Below are 23,462 nucleotides of genomic sequence, written 5' to 3'. Positions count from 1 at the left end.
CACCATTGGGTCTGATACATATAACAGCAGATCATTCGCATATAACAAGACTCTCTATGTTCCACTCCCCCCGCCCCCCCCCCCCCCGGACTAGCCCTTTCCAGACCCTAGAAGATCTCAGTGCAATTCTACGGTGCAATCTCAGTGCAATCTCTATGGCCAGCACAAACAGTAGTGGGGAGAGAAGGTAGCCCTGTCTTGTCCCACGGTGCAGTCTAAAGTAGTCCGATGTTGTCCTGTTCGCCTCTGGGGCCTGATACAATAGCCTAACCCAGTCGATGAACCCCGCCCTGAACCCGAACCATCCTAGTACCTCCCACTGAAAATGCCACTCGACCCGGTCAACAGCCTTTTCAGCATCCATGGCTACCACTATCTCTACCTCCCTACTCTCCAGGGGCATCATAATCACGTTGAGCAGCCTTCTTATGTTGGCCACCAGCTGCCTCCCCTTTACAAACTCGCTTTGGTCCTCCACAGTTACATCCGGTACACAGTCCTCAACTCTGGTCACCAAAATGTTGGCCAGTGGCTTGGCGTCTACGTTAATCAAAGAGATCGGCCTGTATGACCCACAGGCCTCCGTGTCCTTATCCCATTTCAGAATGAGCGAGATGGTGGCCTGCGACATCGTCGGGGGTAAACTCCCTCTGTCTGTTGCCTTGTTAAAGACCCTGACCAGCACCGGCCCCACTATCCCAGCAAATTTTTGTAAAACTCCACCGGATACCCGCCCGGCCCCGGGGCTTTACCCAACTGCATGACCTTCTAGCCCCCAATACCTCTTTGATCCTGACCAGGGCCCCCAGTCCGTCCACCAACGTCTCCCCACTCTTGGAAAGGTCAGTCCGTCCAGGAATCGCCTCATTCCCCCGGGTGGTTCCGAAGTGTACAGGTTCCTACAAAAGTCCCTAAAGACCTTGTTCAGCCCTGCTGGAACCCCCACTAGATTACCTTCCCCATCCACTACCCTCCCTATTTCCCTAGCCGCTTCCCTCTTCCTCAGTTGCTGTGCAAGCATTCTACTGGCCTTCTCCCCATGCTCATAAATCACCGTTACCTTTCTAAGCTGCTCTACAGCCTTGCTTGTAGTCAGCACCCCAAATTCGGCCGGCAGCCTCTGTCGTTTCCTGAGTAACTCTGGCCTCGGGGATTTCGCGTAACTCCTGTCCGTCCGTAGAATTTCCTTAATGAGTCGGTCCGACTCTGCCCTATCTGTCCTGTCCCTGTACGCCCGGGTTGAAATCAGCTCCCCTCTCACCAGTGCCTTCAGTGCCTCCCAGAGCACCGCTGCCGAGACTTCTCCAGTATTGTTCACCTGCAGGTAATTCTGCATGCATTTCCTCAGCTTTTCACACACCACCTCATCTGCAAATAGTCCAACTTCCAGTCTCCATGGTGGGTGCTGAAAGCTGTCCTTACAAAACTGCTGGTCTACCCAGTGCGGAGCATGGTCCGATCTGGCAATTGCCGAATATGCTGCCCCCACCATTCCGGCCAGCAGGTCCCTACTCACAACAAAGTAGTCAATTCGGGAGTACACCTTGTGGACGTGGGAGTAGTACGAGAACTCCCTCGCCGTCGGCCGGCTAAATCTCCACGTATCTGCTCCCCCCATTTCCTTTGAGCTTCTTTAGGTATATTCAGCTACTGTGACCTCCAATGGACTGAATACTTTCAGTTAGAAGTTTTCTTGTCATCACGCTGGAGATTTGCACCGAGATCGGGGAGGTATTTCTGTCTGTGAGAGCAATAAATTCTGGCCCGATACCACCCAGATTTGAGCTTGCATCAGCATCTCTCTCACTTGCAGCCAATCACTGACCGTTTCTTCCTGCCTCTGTATTTGTTCCTGACCTGATGCACTTGTGACTTTTTCAGCTCTGATGTGAAACAACAAATGTCACTGAACTGATTCTGGCACAGCTCTTTCCTGTGAAACTGCGATTCAGCTTCATTGAACATTTTGCTGGACAACAATAATTCATCAATCGAACCCGGGCAGCAACGGTGAAAGCGCCGAATCCTAACCACTAGACCACCAGGGAAACTGACGATAAAAATTATAACCCGGGTTGACAGTATATCACTCACCTTTTATTTTGATTTCCGAGTTTTCATTAGAAGTATAAAAAATGACATGTTTAAAATGAACACAAGTGACATCTTCAGCCAATCACAACACCGATTGTTGTTCGCTGTAACATGAAATCGACAGTGAGGTGAAATAGTCCCAAAAGCTGCTCATGTGTAACTTCCAATTTCCTAAACCCACCAACCTTATCACTGTGGCCCCTGTGAAACTGACAACTCGTCATCCGGCGTACATTCATTCGTAATTTCAAATAACTCATTTTACTTTTTGAAAACATAGTTAATCCTTTTCGCAATTAAGTTTTGATCAAAATTAGAATAGTTTCCAATTTTTGATGTTCTTATCAGTAAATAGAAATAACTCATTTCAATTGTTAAAAACATTTTTTGTCGCAATTACGTTTTGATCAAAATTTGAAGTTTCCAGTTTATGTTGATCTTTTTCTGAAGTGAAACTATCACGTTTGCTGAACATAAACAAACTCCCCTGTTTCAGACAGGGCAGGAACATTAAAACTTACTCATCTGTAAGTATGAGGCAAAGCTTCCTCGTTCCGATTTGTTGTTAAACATTAACACAACACGTCATCTCACAGCCTTGTTACATTTCCACTTCCACAAGTTTGGAATGTGTTTCTCTCTTCCCCGGCTCCACAGTGGGTGAGAGAGGGACAAGCAGCAGGATTTTACCCTAATTCTCCATTCACCCGCTGCCAGCAGAACGCGGGGACTGCAGCTTCAATCAGCGGCTAACTGCCCATCCCGGGGACACTGTAACCAGGAGCAAAGCTCCCAATACACCGAGCACAGGCTCAGGCAGGTAGATTATACCCCGCTCACTTAACCACTGAGCAGCATTTACACAATCCCTCAGTGAGTATCATTTCCTTTGAGCTTCTTCTGCTGTATTCAGCTCCTGTGACCTCAATGGACTGAATAATTTGAGTTCGAAGTTTTCTTGTCATCACGCCCGAGATTCGGACCCTGATCGGGGCCCGGGGGTGGGGATTTTTGTGTCTGTGTGAGCATCAAAATCTGGCCCAATACCACTCAAATTTTCGGTTGCTTCATAATCTCTCTCACTTTGCAGCCAATCACTGACCGTTTCTTCCTGCCCCTGTCTTTGTTCTCCACCTGCTGCACTTGTGACTTTTTCAGCTCTGATGTGAAACGACAAATGTCACTGAACTGATTCTGGCACAGCTCTTTTCTGTGAAACTGCGATTCAGCTTCGTTGAACGGTTTGCTGGACAACAATAATTCATCATTCCCTGACCGGGAATCGAACCCGGGCCACGGCGGTGAAAGCGCCGAATCCTAACCACTAGACCACCAGGGAAACTAACGATAAAAATTGTAACCCGGGTTGACAGTATATCACTCACCTTTTATTTTGATTTCCGAGTTTTCATTAGAAGTATAAAAAATGACATGTTTAAAATGAACACAAGTGACATCTTCAGCCAATCACAACACCGATTGTTGTTCGCTGAAACATGAAATCGACAGTGAGGTGAAATAGTCCCAAAAGCTGCTCACGTGTAACTTCCAATTTCCTAAACCCACCAACCTCATCACTGTGGCCCCTGTGAAACTGACAACTCGTCATCCGGCGGACATTCATTCGTCATTTCAAATAACTCATTTTACTTTTTGAAAACATAGTTAATCCTTTTCGCAATTAAGTTTTGATCAAAATTAGAATAGTTTCCAATTTTTGATGTTCTTATTCTGAACTGAAACTATCACACGTTTGCGGAACAAACACAAACTCTCCTGTTTCACACTGGGCAGGAATATTAAAAAGTACTCATCTGTAACTATGAGGAAAGCTTCCTGGTTCCGATATGTTGTTAAACATTAACACAACACGTCATCTCACAGCCCTGTGACATTTACACTTCCACAAGTTTTGAATGAGATTATTTTTTGCCTGGCTCCACAGTGGGTGAGAGAGGGACAAGCAGCAGAATTTTACCCCAACTCTCCATTCACCCACAGCCAGCAGAACGCGGGGACTGCAGCTTCAATCAGCGGGTTACTGCCCATCCCGTGGACACTCCAACCAGGAGCAAAGCTCCCAATACACCGAGCACAGGCTCAGAAACATGCAGGTAGATTATACCCCGCTCACTTAACCTCCGAGCAGCATTTACACAATCCCTCAGTGAGTGGAACATCCTTTGAGCTTCTTTAGGTGTATTCAGATCCTGTGACATCAATGGACTGAATAATTTCAGTTAGAAGTTTTCTTGTCATCACGTTGGAGATATTTCTGTCTGTGAGAGCAATAACATCTGGCCCAATACCACGCAGATTTGCGCTTGCGTCAACATCTCTCTCACTTGCATTGCAGCCAATCACTGACCGTTTCTTCCTGCCTCTGTATTTGTTCTCGACCTGATGCACTTGAGACTTTTTCAGCTCTGATGTGAAACGACAAATATCACTTAACTGATCCTGGCAGAGCTCTTTTCTGTGAAACTGCGAATCAGCTTCGTTGAACGGTTTGGTGGACAACAATAATTCATCATTCCCTGACCGGGAATTGAACCCGGGCCGCGGCGGTGAGAGCGCCGAATCCTAACCACTAGACCACCAGGGAAACTGACAAACAGAGTTTTAACCCGTCTGACAGTATAGCATTCGCCTTTCATTCTTATTTCCCAGTTTTTATTAGAAATATACAAAATTACATATTTAGAATGAACAGAAGTGACATCTTTAGCTAATCACAACAGCAATTGTTGTTCGCTGGAACATGAAATCGACAGTGAGGTGAAATAGCCCAACAAGCTGCTCATGTGTAACTTCCAATTTCCAAAACCCACCAACTTGATCACTGTGGCTCCTGTGAAAGTTACAACGCAACATCCGGCAGACATTCATCAGTAAATAGGAATAACTCATTTCAATTGTTAAAAACATTTTTTGTCACAATTACGTTTTGATCAAAATTTGAAGTTTCCAGTTTATGTTGATCTTTTTCTGAAGTGAAACTATCACGTTTGCTGAACATAAACAAACTCCCCTGTTTCAGACAGGGCAGGAACATTAAAACTTACTCATCTGTAAGTATGAGGCAAAGCTTCCTCGTTCCGATTTGTTGTTAAACATTAACACAACACGTCATCTCACAGCCTTGTGACATTTACACTTTTACAAGTTTGGAATGTCTTCCCCGGCTCCATAGTGGGTGAGAGAGGGACAAGCAGCAGGATTTTACCCTAATTCTCCATTCACCTGCTGCCAGCAGAACGCGGGGACTGCAGCTTCAATCAGCGGCTAACTGCCCATCCCGGGGACACTGTAACCAGGAGCAAAGCTCCCAATACACCGAGCACAGGCTCAGAAACATGCAGGTAGATTATACCCCGCTCACTTAACCTCCGAGCAGCATTTACACAATCCCTCAGTGAGTATCATTTCCTTTGAGCTTCTTCTGCTGTATTCAGCTCCTGTGACCTCAATGGACTGAATAATTTGAGTTCGAAGTTTTCTTGTCATCACGCCCGAGATTCGGACCCTGATCGGGGGGGGGGGGGATTTTTGTGTCTGTGTGAGCATCAAAACTGGCCCAATACCACTCAAATTTTGCCTTGCTTCATAATCTCTCTCACTTTGCAGCCAATCACTGTCCGTTTCTTCCTGCCACTGTCTTTGTTCTCCACCTGCTGCACTTGTGACTTTTTCAGCTCTGATGTGAAACGACAAATGTCACTGAACTGATTCTGGCACAGCTCTTTTCTGTGAAACTGCGATTCAGCTTCGTTGAACGGTTTGCTGGACAACAATAATTCATCATTCCCTGACCGGGAATCGAACCCGGGCCACGGCGGTGAAAGCGCCGAATCCTAACCACTAGACCACCAGGGAAACTGACGATAAAAATTATAACCCGGGTTGACAGTATATCACTCACCTTTTATTTTGATTTCCGAGTTTTCATTAGAAGTATAAAAAATGACATGTTTAAAATGAACACAAGTGACATCTTCAGCCAATCACAACACCGATTGTTGTTCGCTGTAACATGAAATCGACAGTGAGGTGAAATAGTCCCAAAAGCTGCTCATGTGTAACTTCCAATTTCCTAAACCCACCAACCTTATCACTGTGGCCCCTGTGAAACTGACAACTCGTCATCCGGCGTACATTCATTCGTAATTTCAAATAACTCATTTTACTTTTTGAAAACATAGTTAATCCTTTTCGCAATTAAGTTTTGATCAAAATTAGAATAGTTTCCAATTTTTGATGTTCTTATCAGTAAATAGAAATAACTCATTTCAATTGTTAAAAACATTTTTTGTCGCAATTACGTTTTGATCAAAATTTGAAGTTTCCAGTTTATGTTGATCTTTTTCTGAAGTGAAACTATCACGTTTGCTGAACATAAACAAACTCCCCTGTTTCAGACAGGGCACGAACATTAAAACTTACTCATCTGTAAGTATGAGGCAAAGCTTCCTCGTTCCGATTTGTTGTTAAACATTAACACAACACGTCATCTCACAGCCTTGTTACATTTACACTTTTACAAGTTTGGAATGTGTTTCTCTCTTCCCCGGCTCCACAGTGGGTGAGAGAGGGACAAGCAGCAGGATTTTACCCTAATTCTCCATTCACCCGCTGCCAGCAGAACGCGGGGACTGCAGCTTCAATCAGCGGCTAACTGCCCATCCCGGGGACACTGTAACCAGGAGCAAAGCTCCCAATACACCGAGCACAGGCTCAGAAACATGCAGGTAGATTATACCCCGCTCACTTAACCTCCGAGCAGCATGTACACAATCCCTCAGTGAGTATCATTTCCTTTGAGCTTCTTCTGTTGTATTCAGCTCCTGTGACCTCAATGGACTGAATAATTTGAGTTCGAAGTTTTCTTGTCATCACGCCCGAGATTCGGACCCTGATCGCAGGGGGGGGGGGGGGGGGGGGCGCGATTATTGTGTCTGTGTGAGCATCAAAATCTGGCCCAATACCACTCAAATTTTTGCTTGCTTCATAATCCCTCTCACTTTGCAGCCAATCACTGTCCGTTTCTTCCTGCCCCTGTCTTTGTTCTCCACCTGCTGCACTTGTGACTTTTTCAGCTCTGATGTGAAACAACAAATGTCACTGAACTGATTCTGGCAGAGCTCTTTTCTGTGAAACTGCGATTCAGCTTTGTTGAACGGTTTGCTGGGCAACAATAATTCATCATTCCCTGACCGGGAATCGAACCCGGGCCACGGCGGTGAAAGCACCGAATCCTAACCACTAGACCACCAGGGAAACTAACGATAAACGTTGTAACCTGGGTTGACAGTATATCACTTTTTTTTTGATTTCTGAGTTTTCATTAGAAGTATACAAAATTACATGTTTAAAATGAACACAAGTGACATCTTCAGCCAATCACAACACCGATTGTTGTTTGCTGAAACATGAAATCGACAGTGAGGTGAAATAGTCCCAAAAGCTGCTCATGTGTAACTTCCAATTTCCTAAACCCACATACCTTATCACTGTGGCTCCTGTGAAACTGACAACACGTCATCCGGCGGACATTCATTCGTCATTTCAAATAACTCATTTTACTTTTTGAAAACATAGTTAATCCTTTTCGCAATTAAGTTTTGATCAAAATTAGAATAGTTTCCAATTTTTGATGTTCTTATTCTGAACTGGAACTATCACACGTTTGCGGAACAAACACAAACTCTCCTGTTTCACACTGGGCAGGAATATTAAAAAGTACTCATCTGTAACTATTAGGAAAGCTTCCTGGTTCCGATATGTTGTTAAACATTAACACAACACGTCATCTCACAGCCCTGTGACATTTACACTTCCACAAGTTTTGAATGAGATTATTTCTTGCCTGGCTCCACAGTGGGTGAGAGAGGGACAAGCAGCAGGATTTTACCCGAACGCGGGGACTGCAGCTTCAATCAGCGGGTTACTGCCCATCCCGGGGACACTCCAACCAGGAGCAAAGCTCCCAATACACCGAGCACAGGCTCAGAAACATGCAGGTAGATTATACCCCGCTCACTGAACCTCCGAGCAGCATTTACACAATCCCTCAGTCAGTGGAACATCCTTTGAGCTTCTTTAGGTGTATTCAGATCCTGTGACCTCAATGGACTGAATAATTTCAATTAGAAGTTTTCTTGTCATCACGTTGGAGATTTGCACCGAGATCGGGGAGATATTTCTCTCTGTGAGAGCAATAACATCTGGCCCAATACCACGCAGATTTGCGCTTGCGTCAACATCTCTCTCACTTGCATTGCAGCCAATCACTGACCGTTTCTTCCTGCCTCTGTATTTGTTCTCGACCTTGTGACTTTTTCAGCTCTGATATGAAACGACAAATGTCACTGAACTGATTCTGGCAGAGCTCTTTCCTGTGAAACTGCGATTCAGCTTCGTTGAATGGTTTTGGCGGACAACAATAAAGCATCATTCCCTCACCGGGAATTGAACCCGGGCCGCGGCGGTGAGAGCGCCGAATAATAACCACTAGACTACCAGGGAAACTGACAAACAGGGTTTTAACCCGTCTGACAGTATATCATTCGCCTTTCATTCTTATTTCCCAGGTTTAATTAGAAATATACAAAATTACATATTTAGAATGAACAGAAGTGACATCTTTAGCTAATCACAACAGCAATTGTTGTTCGCTGGAACATGAAATCGACAGTGAGGTGAAATAGCCCAACAAGCTGCTCATGTGTAACTTCCAATTTCCAAAACCCACCAACTTGATCACTGTGGCTCCTGTGAAACTTACAACGCAACATCCGGCAGACATTCACCAGTAAATAGAAATAACTCATTTCAGTTGTTAAAAACATTTTTTGTCGCAATTAAGTTTTGATCAAAATTTGAAGTTTCCAGTTTATGTTGATCTTTTTCTGAAGTGAAACTATCACGTTTGCTGAACATACACAAACTCCACTGTTTCAGACAGGGCAGGAACATTAAAACTTACTCATCTGTAATTATGAGGTAAAGCTTCCTCGTTTCGATTTGTTGTTAAACATTAACACAACACGTCATCTCACAGCCTTGTGACATTTACACTTTTGGAATGTGTTTCTCTCTTCCCCGGCTCCACAGTGGGTGAGAGAGGGACAAGCAGCAGGATTTTACCCGAATTCTCCATTCACCCGCTGCCAGCAGAACGCGGGGACTGCAGCTTCAACCAGCGGCTAACTGCCCATCCCGGGGGCATTGTCACCAGGAGCAAAGCTCCCAATACACCGAGCACAGGCTCAGAAACATGCAGGTAGATTATACCCCGCTCACTTCACCTCCGAGCAGCATTGACACAATCCCTCAGTCAGTGGAACATCCTTTGAGCTTCTTTAGGTGTATTCAGATCCTGTGACCTCAATGGACTGAATAATTTCAGTGAGAAGTTTTCTTGTCGTCACGTTGGAGATTTGCACCGAGATCGGGGAGATATTTCTGTCTGTGAGAGCAATAACATCTGGCCCAATACCACGCAGATTTGCGATGCGTCAACATCTCTCTCACTTGCATTGCAGCCAATCACTGACCGTTTCTTCCTGCCTCTGTATTTGTTCTCTGATGCACTTGTGACTTTTTAAGCTCTGATGTGAAACGACAAATATCACTGAACTGATTCTGGCACAGCTCTTTTCTGTGAAACTGCGATTGAGCTTCGTTGAACGGTTTGGTGGACAACAATAAAGCATCATTCCCTGACCGGGAATTGAACCCGGGCCGCGGCGGTGAGAGCGCCGAATCCTAACCACTAGACCACCAGGGAAACTGACAACCAGGGTTTTAACCCGTCTGACAGTATATCGTTCGCCTTTCATTCTTATTTCCCAGGTTTAATTAGAAATATACAAAATTACATATTTAGAATGAACAGAAGTGACATCTTTAGCTAATCACAACAGCAATTGTTGTTCGCTGGAACATGAAATTGACAGTGAGGTGAAATAGCCCAACAAGCTGCTCATGTGTAACTTCCAATTTCCAAAACCCACCAACTTGATCACTGTGGCTCCTGTGAAACTTACAACGCAACATCCGGCAGACATTCTTCAGTAAATAGAAATAACTCATTTCAATTGTTAAAAACATTTTTTGTCGCAATTAAGTTTTGATCAAAATTTGAAGTTTCCAGTTTATGTTGATCTTTTTCTGAAGTGAAACTATCACGTTTGCTGAACATACACAAACTCCACTGTTTCAGACAGGGCAGGAACATTAAAACTTACTCATCTGTAATTATGAGGCAAAGCTTCCTCGTTCCGATTTGTTGTTAAACATTAACACAACACGTCATCTCACAGCCTTGTGACATTTACACTTTTGGAATGTGTTTCTCTCTTCCCCGGCTCCACAGTGGGTGAGAGAGGGACAAGCAGCAGGATTTTACCCTAATTCTCCATTCACCCGCTGCCAGCAGAACGCGGGGACTGCAGCTTCAATCAGCGGCTAACTGCCCATCCCGGGGACACTGTAACCAGGAGCAAAGCTCCCAATACACCGAGCACAGGCTCAGAAACATGCAGGTAGATTATACCCCGCTCACTTCACCTCCGAGCAGCATTTACACAATCCCTCAGTCAGTGGAACATCCTTTGAGCTTCTTTAGGTGTATTCAGATCCTGTGACCTCAATGGACTGAATAATTTGTGTTCGAAGTTTTCTTGTCATCACGCCCGAGATTCGGACCCTGATCGTGTGTGTGTGTGGGGGGTGGGGGGGGGGGGGGGATTATTGTGTCTGTGTGAGCATCAAAATCTGGCCCAATACCACTCAAATTTTCGCTTGCTTCATAATCTATCTCACTTTGCAGCCAATCACTGACCGTTTCTTCCTGCCTCTGTACTTGTTCTCCACCTGCTGCACTTGTGACTTTTTCAGCTCTGATGTGAAACAACAAATGTCACTGAACTGATTCTGGCATTGTGAAACTGCGATTCAGCTTCATTGAACATTTTGCTGGGCAACAATAACTCATCATTCCCTGACCGGGAATCGAACCCGGGCCGCGGCGGTGAAAGCGCCGAATCCTAACCACTAGACCACCAGGGAAACTGACAAACAAGGTTTTAATCCGCCTGACAGTATAGCATTCGTCTTTCATTCTTATTTCCCAGTTTTAATTAGAAATATACAGAATTACATATCTAGAGTGAACAGAAGTGACATCTTTAGCTAATCACAACAGCAATTGTTGTTCGCTGGAACATGAAATCGACAGTGAGGTGAAATAGCCCAACAAGCTGCTCATGTGTAACTTCCAATTTCCAAAATCCACCAACTTGATCACTGTGGCTCCTGTGAAACTTACAACGCAACATCCGGCAGACATTCATCAGTAAATAGAAATAACTCATTTCAATTGTTAAAAACATTTTTTGTCGCAATTAAGTTTTGATCAAAATTTGAAGTTTCCAGTTTATGTTGATCTTTTTCTGAAGTGAAACTATCACGTTTGCTGAACATAAACAAACTCCCCTGTTTCAGACTGGGCATAAACAATACAACTTACTCATCTGTAATTATGAGGTAAAGCTTCCTCGTTCCGATTTGTTGTTAAACATTAACAAAACACGTCATCTCACAGCCTTGTGACATTTACACTTTTACAAGTTTGGAATGTGTTTCTCTCTTCCCCGGCTTCACAGTGGGTGAGAGAGGGACAAGCAGCAGGATTTTACCCGAATTCTCCATTCACCCGCTGCCAGCAGAACGCGGGGACTGCAGCTTCAATCAGCGGCTAACTGCCCATCCCGGGGACACTGTAACCAGGAGCAAAGCTCCCAATACACCGAGCACAGGCTCAGAAACATGCAGGTAGATTATACCCCGCTACTTAACCTCCGAGCAGCATTTACACAATCCCTCAGTGAGTATCATTTCCTTTGAGCTTCTTCTGTTGTATTCAGCTCCTGTGACCTCAATGGACTGAATAATTTGAGTTCGAAGTTTTCTTGTCATCACGCCCGAGATTCGGCCCCTGATCGTGTGTGTGTGTGGGGGGTGGGGGGGGGGGGGGGATTATTGTGTCTGTGTGAGCATCAAAATCTGGCCCAATACCACTCAAATTTTCGCTTGCTTCATAATCTCTCTCACCTTGCAGCCAATCACTGTCCGTTTCTTCCTGCCCCTGTCTTTGTTCTCCACCTGCTGCACTTGTGACTTTTTCAGCTCTGATGTGAAACAACAAATGTCACTGAACTGATTCTGGCAGAGCTCTTTTCTGTGAAACTGCGATTCAGTTTCATTGAACATTCTGCTGGACAACAATAATTAATCATTCCCTGACCGGGAATCGAATCCGGGCCGCGGCGGTGAAAGCGCCGAATCCTAACCACTAGACCACCAGGGAAACGAACGATAAAAGTTGTAACCCGGGTTGACAGTATATCACTCACCTTTTATTTTGATTTCCGAGTTTTCATTAGAAGTATACAAAATTACATGTTTAAAATGAACACAAGTGACATCTTCAGCCAATCACAACACCGATTGTTGTTCGCTGGAACATGAAATCGACAGTGAGGTGAAATAGTCCCAAAAGCTGCTCATGTGTAACTTCCAATTTCCTAAACCCACCAACCTTATCACTGTGGCTGCTGTGAAACTTATCCGGCGGACATTCATTAGTAATTCCAAATAACTCATTTCAATTTTTCAAAACATTGACAGTTAATCCTTTCCGCAATTAAGTTTTGATCAATATTAGAATTTTTGTTGATCTTTTTCTGACGTGAAACTCACGTTTGCTTAACATACACAAACTCCCCTGTTTCATACTGAGCATAAGCAAGAAACTTACTCATCTGTAACTATGAGGCAAAGCTTCCACGTTCCGATTTGTTGTTAAACATTAACAAACGTCATCTCACAGCCTTGTGACATTTATACTTCCACAAGTTTTGAATGAGATTCTTTCTTCCCCGGCTCCACAGTGGGTGAGAGGGACAAGCAGCAGGATTTTACCCAAACTCTCCATTCACCCGCTGCCAGCAGAACGCGGGGACTGCAGCTTCAATTAGCGGGTTACTGCCCATCCCGTGGACACTCCAACCAGGAGCAAACCTCCCAATACACCGAGCACAGGCTCAGAAACATGCAGGTAGATTATACCCCGCTCACTTAACCTCCGCGCAGCATTTGCATAATCCCTAAATGACTTATGCTTCTTTCGTTGTATTCAGCTCCTGAGACCTCAATGCACTGAATAATTTGAGTGAGAAATTTTCCTGATGCCACACCCGAGATTTGCACCCAAATCTGGGAGATACTTGTGTCTGGTGAGCAATAACATCTGGCCCATTACCACCCACATTTTGGCTGACGTCAACATCTCTCCGTCTCTTCCAGCATCTGTACTTGTTCTCGACCTGCTGCACTTGGACTTTTTAAGCTCTGATGTGAAACAACAAATCTCACTTAACTGATTCTGGCAGAGCTCTTTTCTGTGAAACTGCGATTCAGCTTCATTGAACGGTTTGCTGGACAACAATAAAGCATCATTCCCTGACCGGGAATCGAACCCAGCTCCGCGTCAACATCTCCCTCATTTTGCTGAATTCCAGTCGATTTGTCAAGCATGATTTTCCCTTTCATAAATCCATGCTGACTGTCGTCTTTTAAAATTTTTCCTCCTTCAAGACTGTGAAAAAAACAACTTTACACCTTGGTTTCGATAAAACTAACTTCGTCTTTATTGACCAAAGTCTGCATGCAGATGGCTACAGGTTAGAGAGAGAGAGAGCTGTTAAGGTAAACCTGCTCATTCTTTCTCAAGCTCGCAAAGACATGGAGAAAACGTTCAATATTTATACAAAAGCTGTATCATTTTACAAAAACAGAACTTGTTCAAAAATGTCAATACAGTCATAACTTCTGATCAACCATGTTGTCATAGAAAGACCCTGACTCGGCTTATTTGCAGTATTTTGTCTTTAGAGGATTTAAGACATGGTCCTATTTTGTTTTTCACCTCTGCCCTCATGATGCCTTGACGCAGATGGACCTAGGTCATGAGGAGGTTGTGTTATTGGGACATTCCTGGATCGTGGCTTTGTTATCAGGTTTTACTAAGGTCAGGCACTATTTTCCCTCTTCTGGCCTTGTATGATACGATTATGTGGATTCTTAGCTTTGTCTAGTTTGTCAGGGTCTGAACTTGGCACTTAGCTGACACAGCTGTCTTACACTTCGTTATAGGCCATAAAATTCTCAGCCATTGTCATCCAGGGTACCTGGGAATTATGCGTCCATGAGCTATTTGATGTTTTATTCCACACCCTGGACCAATCAAGAACAAACATACCCTTGTTGGAGGGTTTGGTATCGGTCCCTGCCATTCGGTTGTAAGATTACACCTACTCTGCCCCATTGATGGTCCTTCTCCTGATTTACTAAAACATCGGGATCCTTGCGCAGTGCTCGATGGGATGGTAAGGGCAGGGGGATTCGAAACATGGGGATATCCAGGTTGATACCAGGCTAAAAATCTAGTCATCCCATAGCCAGCCAATCTCCAAATTTTCATATCTCCACCGAACCCCTGTGTTCGGTTTTGACGCAGTACCCACTCAACTGTTTCTGCTAAGTGGAATGGGAGTGATTGGAGAGGTAGCCCCTCCTTGGAATGGATGGGGATACGGGTACTAACCCAACAGTTACTTACATTCAATCTGTCAGCATAAATATATGACATATATAGAAAGCTATTAGCACGCAGCTCTTGGTCAGTTTGTTCGCCTACTGTCGAATGGCCATTAAGACCAATTAGCCCAAATAGTCCAAATGTGATAATGAAGATCCTCATTCTGCATCCTCGTTGGGGCTGAAACCAATCTTCTTACAATCCGATAGGTGTACCCAACTCGAACGTCCTTCGAGTTTAACGGCAGTCGGTGTAGTCAGCAATACTTGAAAAGGGCCGCTCCAGCGTTGCCCTAACTTCTCTCTGTCCCAATTCTTTATCAGCACGTAGTCTCCTGGTTTGACTACTGGATATCGAGGGATCTTTGTTCCGGCTGCTGCTGGGAGATGGGCCTGTTTTACCTGCGAGTGGAGAAACTTTAAAGAAAATGTTAATTGCTTCAAATAACTCAGCATTTTATCTCCCATAACGTGGAGGTCTACTCCCTCTAGGGGTTCTTCATGGGCATACCAGGGAGTCCTCATTGGCCGACCGTAGACTATCTCTGCAGCTGACAGTCCGGACCGCGAATGTGGAGTAACCCTCATGTGAAACAGTGCCAAAGGCAATATCTTTAACCAATTTAATCCAGTTTCTTCGGTCAATTTAGATAATTTTTCTTTTAAGGTCCCATTTGCTCTCTCTACAATTCCTGCTGCCTGTGGATGATACGCGCAGTGCAGTTGTTGTTTAATTTTGAGTGCTTCGCATAATTCAGAATTGATTCGAGCCACAAAATGTGTTCCATTGTCTGAGCTCAGCATTCTGGGAATCCCAAATCGGGGAATAATTTCTGTCAATAGTAATTTTACCACCGTATGTGCAGTACAGTTGGTGGTGGGGAAGGCTTCAATCCATTTACTAAATACATCAATGATCACTAAACAATATTTATAGCATTGTACTTTAGGTAATTCAATAAAATCCAGCTGTATGCAGGCAAAAGGGGCATCTGGCAAGGGGGTTGTTCCGGGAGGGCATTTAATGCCTTTACCCTTATTATTTTTCATGCAAATAAGACATCGATCCAGACGCATTTGTGCTGCTGTATTCAGATCTGGGTGCCACCAAGTTTTCAAAAGTAGCTGTACCATTCCCTCCTTGCCAAGATGTGTACAAGAATGCAAATAATCAATAAGTATCGGCAATAACGAATCTGGAACACAAACTTGACCTACTGGGGTAAGCCAGAGGTTTTGTGTCAACGAGTGCGAACACCCCATTGACTTCCATAGTGTGCGCTTAGAATCAGAGGCGTCCCTCTGTAACCTTTGAATTTCAGCTAACTCTGGCATGCCCTTTTCTGCTAGAATAGGTAGCTGATTTAAAGCCTGTGTACCCACTGCGGGAACAATCATAGGGGCTGATGCAGACGCTGCCTTAGCGGCTGAATCAGCACGGGCGTTTCCTAATTGCACAGGAGTGTCCCCGGAAGTGTGCGCAGCACATTTAATGATAGTCAGTTGACGAGGAAGTTGAATAGCAACGAGGAGATTTTTAACCCAAAGAGCATTTAGAATGGGAGAACCTGCAGAGGTAAGGAATCCACGTTGCTGCCAGAGGCGGCCAAAATCGTGGGTGACACCAAAAGCGTACCTAGAGTCTGTGCACACATTCGCACTTTGGTCTTTGGCCAGAACACAAGCTCTAGTAAGGGAGAATAGCTCAGCTTTCTGTGCCGAGACTGGAATCTGGAAAGCAGCTGCTTCCAGAATGTCAGTGTCTGTAACAATGGCATACCCCGATTGCGGGACACCCATTTGGGAAATAGAAGAACTGCCATCAACATAAAAAGTGAGATCAGGATTATCAAGAGGGTGGTCAGTTAAATCGGGACGAGGTGCGGTAAGGAAGTGATTCCTAAGCAAACAATCATGTGGTGGATCAACAAGTACATCAGGGGGATGGTCGAGGAATGCTGCGGGATTTAAAGTGGAACAGTAATGGAAAGACAGGTATGGGTTCTGTAATAGTGAGACCTCATATCGGCTCAAGTGGGCCTGTGTCAGATGTTGGGTCTGCTGAGATGTAAGGAGAGCCACAACAGAGTGTGAGGTATACACATGCACGGGCTGATGAAGGGTTAAATTAGAGGCTGCCTGAGCTAACACATGTACAGCAGTGAGAATTTGAGTGCAGGGGGGCAAACCACAAGCTACTGGATCCAATTTAGTAGAATAATAGGCAACCGGACGGTGTTGGTCACCATGTTCCTGTGTCAAGACACCCGTGGCACATAGGTCAAGAATATTAACATACAACTGGAAGGGCCCGTCATAAAGAGGTCGTCCTAGAGCCGGGGCAGAAGCCAGCGCGTTCTTGAGAGTAACAAAAGATTGCTGTGCTAAATCGGGTAGTTCAAACTTAAGGGGTGAATTCTGGGAGGAATAAGGAGTAAGCTCCTTAGTATGAGCAGTAACATTCGGAATCCATTGTCTGCAAAAGTTCACTAAACCTAAAAAGGCTCTCATCTGCTTTGGCGAGGTAGGAAGTGCGGTTTGCAAAATGGGAGTAATACGATCCTGCGTAAGGGAACGTTCAGTCGCGCTGATCAGAACGCCCAGAAATTTAACCTGCCTCTGTCCTTTGTGTACTTTATTAGGTGGTATTACATATCCCCAGGAATGGAGACGGGTGAGCAGATAAATGGAGTCGCGTTCGTTAGAAGCAAAGTCAGGGCTAGCAAGGAGTAAGTCATCGACATACTGTATAATAGTAGATCCCCCCGGGGGTGTCAAAGTAGCTAATTGGGAGTGCAGTGCCTGTGAGAAGAGTGTCGGTGAATGAATGAAACCTTGCGGTAGCCTAGTCCAAGTGTACTGGTGCCCTTTGAATGTGAAGGCAAACAAATACTGGGATTCAGCGGCAAGGGGTATCGCAAAAAAGGCGTGTTGTAAGTCCACAAGGGTAAAGACAGCTGCCTCAGGCGGGATATTACTGAGGGTTGTAGCCGGGTTAGTGACCAGGGGATGCAAGGGTTCAACGATTTGATTGATACAGCGGAGGTCCTGGACCAAACGCCATTCAGACGGCCGCCCAACCTTATGAACCGGAAGAATAGGAGTGTTACAGGGCGATTGGCACGGAACCAAAATTCCCTGTTGAAGGAAGGACTGTATCATGCTGGAGATTCCTTCCTCAGCGTCAGGGCGAATAGGGTACTGAGAAATGGAGGGCAGGGGCACACCGGACTTAACCTTAATGAGAACTGGAGGCACATTAGTAAGACCCACTTCGTGATTGGACGCAGCCCATAAGTCTGCAGGAATCTCTGGGGACGGGGAACGGTTGGTCCGATGGTGGTTCAATGTACCATCAACACAAAAGGGCTGTGAAAAATACTGTAACGTGCCTTCAGGGAAGGTCTGTCATCCAGTATAAAAAGGGTCACATTTTCCTTGGAGGGTAGCAACCAGAAAGCCCAGTGACCTGGCACTGTAGCCTGCATTGACAGTGAGGGTAACGTGAGGTGCCACTAGTCCAGACTGTTTCCAGAATACGAGGGGCACTTCAACAAGAAATGCAGAGCCCTCTTTTCCCTCAGCATGAGCAATGAAAGTAACCGCCACCGTGGACCCAAGGAAGTCCTGGTATACGGTCTCCAAATCGGGCGAGCACCCCGTGTGGTCATAGCAAAGGGTCACGTGTGGATGAGGAACATGCAAGGGAGGCGAAAAATTGGAGGGATCAAAATCAACGGACCACCATTCGGGAGTGAAAAAAAGGGGTAAATTTCGAGGCTGGACTTGTGGAGCCGTGGAGATCGTGACGCCGTCATCAAGGCAAACAAACTCAACTTGTAAGGGACATAACAGATCACGGCCAGCAAGATTAACACCGAGGGTACGCGTGACAGTGAAGGGAATACAACATTGACGGTCATTAAATTGAACCAGAAGGGGTTTCGTGAGTTGGTATATAGACCCCTCACCCATAAAACCAGAAAGTTCCACATAATCGTCTGAGAGAGGAAAACAATATTGTTTAACTAACGTCAAATTCAACGTAGAAGCAGTTGCCCCTGTATCAATGAGGAAGGGGACGGGAATACCCTCAATGTGAATTGTAGCTGTGGGTTCCTCAGAGTGGTCGCCAGAGAGAACCGTGAAATTGGAGCGGGCCAGTCAATAGGGGTGGGAGTCAGTGAAGGGAGCATACCGCCGTGGAGGGGGTGCCCTGTCTCTGCGTGGAGCAAGGCAATCCCTAGCGTAGTGACCCGTCCGTCTGCAATTAAAGCAATTGACACTGTCTCGGGTTGGAGGACAAGGCCGTGGAGGGCCATGGTGACGTTCATATGGTGGGGGGTTCTTGCGAGGGGGTCGCTGGACAAACTCCGACTTTATTTTGGGTGTAGGAGGGTCCCTTCTGAAAGCTTCTCTGTCACAGCCATTGCTCCAGTAATAAGAGATAGCACGTCGCATGTGGGATTTGGAGCTATCGGACCAATCCATATTATTAGTTTTAATACTGGTCGCTATGCAGTCAGGCACGACCTGCATAAGCAGCGCATTGAACTGGGGAGATTTCAAGCCCGCATTAAAAGTCTCATCACCAGAATAAAGAGTGTAAATTCCACAAAAGCGGTCAAAAAATTCAGGACCCTCCTCCTTAGGAGTGGGTGTACAATCAAGAATTTTGGAGATATCTACAGGTTTACGGAGAGCACGCTTAAGTGCTGGGAACATTAAAGTGAGTTGCGCCTCATCTGATGGATTGTTGGTCTTAAACGCATCCCATGTGGTCCCATGATCCCCTAATTCCCGTTTCCATTTCTCACCTAAATCTGGGGGAAGGGACGAAAATATAAGGGAATACTGATCCCTAGGGGTAGCACCATACACGGTCGCAGTTCTCCTCAGATATTCAGTAAAGCCCTCTGGGTCCGTCTTATGTGACGGACAGTGAGCCATGATCAAACAGAGTTCCTGAGGTTTAAAAGCCTGCCATGTCTCAATAAATTGGTTGTCATCATCAGTCGCTCGAGGGTTAACGAGATGTCGGATTGGAAAATTTGCAGGGGGAGGCGGTGGTGGAAAAGGCTCCTCTACCGGTGCTGTGCGGATAGTTAATTCTTGGAAAGCCTGACTAACAGAGGTGACGGGCTGATCGAGGAAGGGGGTTGGTGCTTTTGAGCGAGTGTGTGTTGCTACGGGAGAAATAGCAGCAGGGAGATTATCGGCAGCAAGGTTGTTACAAGGGGGAGGGGGAGAACGGGGCTGCCGCACCGTGGAGGTGGGAAGAGGCGGATATAGGGGCATCGTGGGGTTTAATTCCTCCTCCTCCTCCTCCTCTGTATCAACCGAATAGGGAAACAACGGCATTCCAGAGGGAGTGGGAGGATCCTCCTGCTTATCACCCGATGCAGTATTATCCACCCCTTGTTTCTTAGGATCTTTCCTGTCCCATAGTCCACATTCGAATTTCAACGTTTCCCAGTCTTTGGTTTCTCCGTCTATATAATCAGCAATCCCTCTCCTACGGGCATTGTCCCTCCAACTCATTAATAAGGACAGTTTGTGTCATCTGTCTGATTCTTTTTGCCATTTGGTGATTAATTTCTTCCATTTGGCTCCGGCATTCCGAGACCAAATGGCTGTCTCTGCAGCGGTGCAGTTTTCTAAATTCCAGGTACTACCTAGTGGCCAAACTTCAGTTCCGAATTTCTTATTTAAAGCTGAAGACAAGAGACGTAAATTGCGCTCCTGATCAGGGAACGTAGTGCACATAAAAAGCAAGGGAGAATTGTCCTCCGTTTTGTCCAGGCTCTGGCCCATGACTTTTAAGGAGTGGAAAAAAAATTAAAAGAGAAAAAAAATGGGGAAAAACTGCCTTGCAAATTTAAAAGTCAAAAATCAAAATCTGGTCCCTGACCCTAGCCAAGCCTCTGTATCCCTGTCCTGGGGGGGAAAAACAAGAGCAGGGGGTCCCTGACCTTAGGCTACGAACGACAACCGGGTCCCAGACCCTAAGAACTTTACTCACAGTCAAATTTAGATTCGAACACCGTCACCTGTCAGCGTTCTCCGTCAGGAACGAGGGGTCACAGCACCGATCCGAGAGAGAGAGAGAGAGACCAAGGTTAAAGCTTACCTTGTTGCGCCGTCCGTCTCCGCTCTCCGGGTCGCTGCTCGATCACTTGTTAGGTCCCCCACGGAAGTCACGCAGGGTATTGGTGAGGGCTCGCAGCGCCAATGTTGAATTGGAAATCTTTCCTACTTCGAGACTGTGGAGAAAACAACTTTACAACTCTGTTTTCTTAAAAATAACTTAGTCTTTATTGACCAAAGTCTGCATGCAGTATGGCTACAGTTTGAAGTGAGAGAGCAGTTAAGGCAAAACTGCTGATTCTTCCTCAAGCTCGCAAAGACATGGAGAAAACGTTCAATATTTATACAAAAGCAGTATCATTTTACAAAAACAGACCTTGTTCAAAAATGTAATCAGTAGTAAGGAATCAATACAGTCATAACTTCTGAACAAACATGTTGTCATGGAAAGACCCTGACTTGGCTTATTCGCAGTATTTTGTCTTTAGAGGGTTTAAGACGTGGTCCTATTTTGCTTTCACCTCTGCACTCATGATGCCTTGACGCAGATGGTCCTCGGTCATGAGGAGGTTGTGTTATTAGGACATTCCTAGATCGTGACTTTGTTATCAGGTTTTACTAAGGTCAGGCACTATTTTCCCTCTTCTGGCCTTGTATGATACGATTATGTGGATTCTTAGCTTTGTCTAGTTTGTCAGGGTCTGATCTTGGTAATAGCTGACACAGCTTTCTTATACATGGTTACATAAGTTGGCTATTTTTCCCATCATGCTATTGCTGAGTTTGTACACTTTCACACTACTGCTCAGACATTAGCATGTGTGAGCTCTTGTTTCCACTGAATAAAATCTAACCGCTGTCACCAATAAGGGTTATCACTGTGAATCATTCCCGAATTTGGGAAAGGTGGATAAAGGCTGTATTGACTCCCGGAAGCCCATTGTCTAACATCGCTGTGTCAAAAATATAATCTCATCTGTCCCTCAGGCTCCTTTACCAATTATCTTGGAGGGACTCACTTTCTGTTAAAAGAGTCTGTCAGGGACGGCATGGTAATGCAGTGGTTAGCACTGCTGCCTCATGGCGCTGAGGACCCGGATTCGATCTCAGCCCCAGGTCACTGTCTGTGTGGAGTTTGCACATTCTCCCCGTGTCTGCATGGGTCTCACCCCCACAACCCAAAGATGTGCAGGGTAGGTGGATTGGCTCTGCTAAATTGCCCCTTAATTGGATAAAACATAATTCGGTACTCTAAATTTATTTTAAAAAAGAGCCTGTCAACCCCTCTCACCCACTTTCCCGAAAGTGCATCAATCTAATCATGAAAAGTCTCAAAAATCAACATTTTTATAACAAATGTTAATTAATGAAACAAACAAGGTGAGAAAGACAAAATGACTTGAGGATCAAAGGCAACCAGAGTAAAGGATGTTCACAATGTTCAGGATCCAAATTGTTTCTCTTTGGTTCCTCTGTACCATGACTCCCTGCTTTGGACATGAGAACTGAACCCTGTGGGTCACGATACCAAAGCCCCCCCCCCCCCCCCCCCCCCCCCCCCCGCCACACACACACACACACATTGTCCCATACCTTGTGCCCTGATTGGTAGAGCCCTATTTCCAGTCCATCCTCCAGCACCTTCCTGTCTCTCTACTGGTGAGGTGCCCATGGTAATGTGATAGGAGGATGTATTCGATCTATAATCAATAGGGAGTGTGTGAGGAACAGTGATTTATAGTTTGAGAGGGAAAAGTATGTTCTCTGATGACTAGAATTGTCAGTTCTGGATTTCTACCCTTTACTGACAGCTATGTCCTTTGTAATCACCTTTCCCAGGCGATGAGCAGAGAGGTTTTGCAGACAGGAAACACAAACCAAACATCCCTATTCTGAGCTGTGTCATAGAGGAATCATGGAATTTACAGTGCAGAAGGAGGCCATTTGGCCCATCGAGTCTACACCGGCTCTTGGAAAGAGCACCCTACTTAAGCCCTCCACCCTCCACCCTACCCCCCGTAACCCCAGCTAATCTTTTTTGGACACTAAGGGCAATTTATCATGACCAATCCACCTAACCTGCACATCTTTGGACTGTGGGAGGAAACCGGAGTACCCGGTGGAAACCCACGCAGACACGGGGAGAAAGTGCAGACTCCTCACAGAGAGTGACCCAAGCCGGGAATTGAACCTGGGACCCTGGAGCTGAGAAGCAACTGTGCTAACCACTGTGCTACCGTCCTTTTAGATTGGACACTATACTGGTCAGTAACAAAAATAAGTAATGAAATTGAGTTCAGACTGCGATCTGCATGAACTGACACCACTTTGTTGACAGATTAACAGAGTAATCACTATACTTGAATCAATGTTATTCACTTTTGGAATTGAATGAATTAAGGGTCAGGTTAACTATATCACCCCCAGTATCAGATAGGTCTGTTTTTTACAGAACAGGGATAACCCAGTGTCCAATATTAGAGGACTCTGTGGCTGTTGGATGCCTGGTTTCACTGTACAGCTGACAAGCCCACAGTCTTACAGGTTAAAGTCCAACAGGTTTGTTTCAAATCACTAGCTTTTGGAGCACAGCTCCTTCCTCAGGTGAATGAAGAGGT

The 23,462-nt window shown here is 45.4% G+C and overlaps 1 long non-coding RNA gene and 8 other non-coding genes across 9 annotated transcripts in view; all 9 read right to left on the bottom strand.

Annotated features, from left to right (window-relative positions):
- Positions 1 to 3,361: 3,361 nt before the first annotated feature.
- trnae-uuc (transfer RNA glutamic acid (anticodon UUC)) lies at positions 3,362 to 3,433 on the bottom strand. Its single transcript has one exon. It is a non-coding gene; the product is annotated as a tRNA-Glu (tRNA).
- A 1,194-nt stretch (positions 3,434 to 4,627) lies between these two features.
- Positions 4,628 to 4,699, bottom strand: trnae-cuc (transfer RNA glutamic acid (anticodon CUC)). Its single transcript has one exon. It is a non-coding gene; the product is annotated as a tRNA-Glu (tRNA).
- Positions 4,700 to 5,898: 1,199 nt separating this feature from the next.
- On the bottom strand, positions 5,899 to 5,970 carry trnae-uuc (transfer RNA glutamic acid (anticodon UUC)). Its single transcript has one exon. It is a non-coding gene; the product is annotated as a tRNA-Glu (tRNA).
- Positions 5,971 to 7,299: 1,329 nt separating this feature from the next.
- Positions 7,300 to 7,371, bottom strand: trnae-uuc (transfer RNA glutamic acid (anticodon UUC)). The gene has a single exon. It is a non-coding gene; the product is annotated as a tRNA-Glu (tRNA).
- Positions 7,372 to 8,547: 1,176 nt separating this feature from the next.
- Positions 8,548 to 8,619, bottom strand: trnae-cuc (transfer RNA glutamic acid (anticodon CUC)). The gene has a single exon. It is a non-coding gene; the product is annotated as a tRNA-Glu (tRNA).
- Positions 8,620 to 9,811: 1,192 nt separating this feature from the next.
- Positions 9,812 to 9,883, bottom strand: trnae-cuc (transfer RNA glutamic acid (anticodon CUC)). Its single transcript has one exon. It is a non-coding gene; the product is annotated as a tRNA-Glu (tRNA).
- Positions 9,884 to 11,094: 1,211 nt separating this feature from the next.
- Positions 11,095 to 11,166, bottom strand: trnae-uuc (transfer RNA glutamic acid (anticodon UUC)). Its single transcript has one exon. It is a non-coding gene; the product is annotated as a tRNA-Glu (tRNA).
- A 1,228-nt stretch (positions 11,167 to 12,394) lies between these two features.
- Positions 12,395 to 12,466, bottom strand: trnae-uuc (transfer RNA glutamic acid (anticodon UUC)). Its single transcript has one exon. It is a non-coding gene; the product is annotated as a tRNA-Glu (tRNA).
- Positions 12,467 to 13,784: 1,318 nt separating this feature from the next.
- The window catches only part of LOC140420314 (uncharacterized), a 30,237-nt gene continuing 20,559 nt past the window's right edge, over positions 13,785 to 23,462 (bottom strand). The window contains exons 2-3 of the long non-coding RNA XR_011946293.1: positions 20,888 to 21,020; positions 13,785 to 15,174 (exon numbers count right to left, since the gene is read on the bottom strand). This is a non-coding gene — a long non-coding RNA (uncharacterized lncRNA). The remainder of the gene's footprint in view (positions 15,175 to 20,887; positions 21,021 to 23,462) is intronic.

Source organism: Scyliorhinus torazame, chromosome 5 (assembly GCF_047496885.1).
Source record: "Scyliorhinus torazame isolate Kashiwa2021f chromosome 5, sScyTor2.1, whole genome shotgun sequence".
Lineage (NCBI taxonomy): Eukaryota > Metazoa > Chordata > Chondrichthyes > Carcharhiniformes > Scyliorhinidae > Scyliorhinus > Scyliorhinus torazame.
Note: the sequence above shows the minus strand (reverse complement) of the source record. Positions and strands in the feature narration are given on the sequence as shown.